Source organism: Lipotes vexillifer, unplaced genomic scaffold (assembly GCF_000442215.2).
Source record: "Lipotes vexillifer unplaced genomic scaffold, Lipotes_vexillifer_v1.1 scaffold946, whole genome shotgun sequence".
NCBI lineage: Eukaryota > Metazoa > Chordata > Mammalia > Artiodactyla > Lipotidae > Lipotes > Lipotes vexillifer.
Genome location: NW_006776646.1, coordinates 1,504,797 through 1,508,497, shown reverse-complemented (window position 1 = coordinate 1,508,497; position 3,701 = coordinate 1,504,797).

Sequence of the window (3,701 nt, the reverse complement as noted above, 5' to 3'; positions counted from 1 at the left end):
TTCCCCAGGAGGACCCCCCCAAGGACTCACTCCCGCCCATTCCTTACCTCTCTGGAATCCTTAGTCTTTAAACAGACAGGACCAAAAAGGCATAACAATCATCAGGGGCCCTCCTGTAGATGCGGGGTCCGCAGTGGCCCCTTCTAACTCTTCTGGGCTTGACTGCCTGTGGACAAAGGTTTCTAACCTAACTTCCCCAAGGGACTGCATTACACGGGCCTCGCTCAGCTTGTTGTTGTAAATAGCTGCAGTCTCCCCCCTCCCCAGTCGAAGCAGGGCTGGGAATGGACTTAACAGCAATCTGTCCGATTACATTATATTTAAGGTCTTGGTGAGATGCCCGCGTGCTCCATCCAGCCCCTGACATACTGGGACACTAAGCATTCCCATTTTCCCCAATGGGGGGAAGTCACCTCCGCTATATAAAGAAATGCTCACACCTAGCATTTGTGTTAAAGTTGTCAAACTGTTTTCAGCTTTTGAAAGATGCTATAGACAAAGAGGCAAAATCTGATACAGCACCACCTCCTCAGAAACACAAGATCAAATCATAGTTCTGGGGGAAAAAAATTAAGCATTCTCATCTTAGATATGTATGTATCATATTTCATATTTTATATGATATATTTGTATATTTTTCTTAATTTTTACTCTGCTCTTTTTTACAACTTTCTTGAATAACCATATTTACCATAGGAAAACTTTAAAGAGCCAAAGTATTTTAATATTAGCTTAAATATACATTAGACATATTTACTGTTTGACATTAAAGGATTTTGAAGTAAAGATAGAAACTGAAGTGTTCTTCATTTAGAAACAACCTTTTTCCTCCTCCTCAAATTCTTGTTGGGTCACCTCCAAAATATATCCTGCATCTGTCCCTTTCTCCCCATCTAGACCGCTTCGAGCTTAGCTACAAGTCACCATTCATCCTCCTTCACCTGGATTTACAAAAATAGCATCTTGTCTGGGCTTCCTTCATTCACTTTCTCCCCGCTGCAGTCAACCTGCTCCACGTAGCAACCAGAGTGCTCTTTTAAAATGTAAATCAGATCATACCTCTGCTCTTTCTAAACCCTTCCCCGGCTTCCCATTGTACCTTGATTAGACCCCAAGTTCTTCAACACAGCCAAAATGTGGTGTGTGAGCTGACCCCATGCACCCTTGCTTGCGTCTTTTTATCTCACTGCACTTTCTCACTTTGTCATAGCTGCGAACCCACAAGCTCCTAGCACTTGCTATTCTCTCCGTGGAGAACTCTCTTTCAGAAGATCTTCTCAAAGCTGCCCTGTTGGCACCACTCCAGTCTCAGCTCAGATATCAGAGACCTTAGCTGACCACCTGTTGCTCCTGCAGAACTCAGGATCACATCACCCTGTTTTCTTTGCAACACAGCAGTTAGCTGAAATTGGACCGTTTATCCCTTTTCATGTATGAGAAGTAAGCGACATGAAAACAAGCTCTCTATCTTTCTTGTTCACTCCTGTCTCTTTGGGTTCTAGAACAGTGCCTAGTCCATAGTTGGTATTCAGTATATAGTTATTGTATAAATTATTCGGTGTGACTTCCTGGTATCTATAGCATTATGCATATTCTGCCTTGAATTTTATAGTTATTTTTATACCCATATGTTTCCTCCTCTCAAGTGTGAACTCCCTGAGGCAGGATCATGTTTAGTTCATTTTATTCTCCATGGCCTTATGGAGTCTGGCGCATAACAGGTATTTAATATACTTATTGGAATGAATCGCAATAAATGAATAGGTAATAAGCTGATATAATATGACTTTACCCCAGATTTAGCTTTCATCAAGGAAAATGCAAAAACATTATGCTATCCAAGGGCATAGATTGTTGCTTTGATCCTTGTGACACCCTACGCCCCCATCCCAACACTTGTTTTCAGTACTTTTCAAAGAACATTCATATTCATTATTTTATTTGATCTTAATACCAGCTCTGTGAGATGGGGCCTTATGATCCACATTTTACAATGTAGGAACTGAAGCTCAGGGGCACTAACTGACTTGCTGAAGCTTGCACAGCAAATATGAAACAGAGACAGGGCTAGAGCCTGCTCATTTCAAACACCCACAAATATGTACACATAAAAGCATACACAGACATGTCTACATTTGCCAACATCTTCCCTCCTCAACCACATTTATGATTTGGGTCAAATGGGATCATAAATGCAAAGTATCTTGAATGGAGTCTGGCCTATGACAGGCTCCCAATAAATGACCATTCCTTCCTCTTACCTATACTATAGTTGCCATAATTCCTCCATCACAGTAAAGAAGAATGCATCTATCTTCACTTGTTCTTTTTATTACTAGACTGATTTCCAAGATCCTCCTTATCGTGAAATATTAATGCATAATATTAATTGGATACTTTCACAGATCTGAGCAGTAGCCAATGGATTTTTGCTAACTGGCAACTTACTGCCCTTCCATCTTCTACTCTGCATACAAACCAATGAGAACCATTTGTGAATACCTACCAGAACACAGCTTAGCTTAAGTTATACAGTTCAGTGTCAGTGAGGAAATGGCACATAAAATGCCAAAGCTTATCAATCATGAACAAACAGTAAACATAGCACAGTCAGAAGTGTCTAGTTATGTGCAGAGTTAGTTTTACAATGGGCAAAGTAAATCAAGAGCCTATTCTGATCATTCATTCATTCATTACTTATTGAGTATATTTTATGTGCCAAGCTCTGTACTCAGTGTTGGAAATATAGAGGCAAGCAAAAATTGATGAGGTCTCTAGTGATATGAGTCTAGTAGAAAAGATAGACTTAAACCGGAGACTCACACAACAGAGATCAATGTTGTGAGAGGGCAAAACAGGAGGAAATGACATAGGGAATTCAGGGGAGAATTCCTTGAGGAAGTGATGAATAAACTGAGCTATGCCTTGATTTCAGGTATGGCTCAATGCCTTCAATAGTTACTAAGGAAGGAAGAGGAGGAAGAAATGATCAAATAAGTAAATAATAATAATAATGGTGACTAACTTTTAAATTCTCTCATTTAATAAATATTTCTTGAATGCCTACTATGTGTCTAGGTGCTGGGGGTTACAGCAGTGGTCAAAGGGAAAAATCCCTGCCCTTGTGGGATTACGTTGTAATGCGGGAAGGCATATGACAAACTAATGAAGAACTATAACAGAAAAGAACGTAAAACGGTGATTTCTGCAAAGGAGAGAAATAAACCAAGGAAGTAAGATAGGGAAGTGGTGTGGAGTGGGTGGTAAGGTATGATTTTACATAGTGTAGCCCCATCTGCCTTTACTGACTAATACATTTGAACAAGACCCAACAGTGGTAATGGTAAGCGGTGTGGCTCTGAGAAGTTGGTGGGTGACTGCAGAAGGAAGAACTCCCCAGGAGGAAGACTCTCCTAGTACAAGGAACCTGAAACAACAGCGTAACTGACTTGCCTGAGAAAGTACAAGGAGGCTGGTGTGTCTGAAATAAGCAGACAAGGGGGTAGCTAGTAGATGAGTTCAGAGGGGTAATGGATCTTAAGGGATCTCTTGGTGATTGTAAAGGTTTTGGCTTTTATTCTAAGTGCAATGGGAAGACATTGGAAGCTTTTGAGCAAATGACTGACATTATCTGAGTTACGTTTTTATTTTTATTTTTTTTTTAAGATGTTGGGGGTAGGAGTTTATTAATTAATTAATTT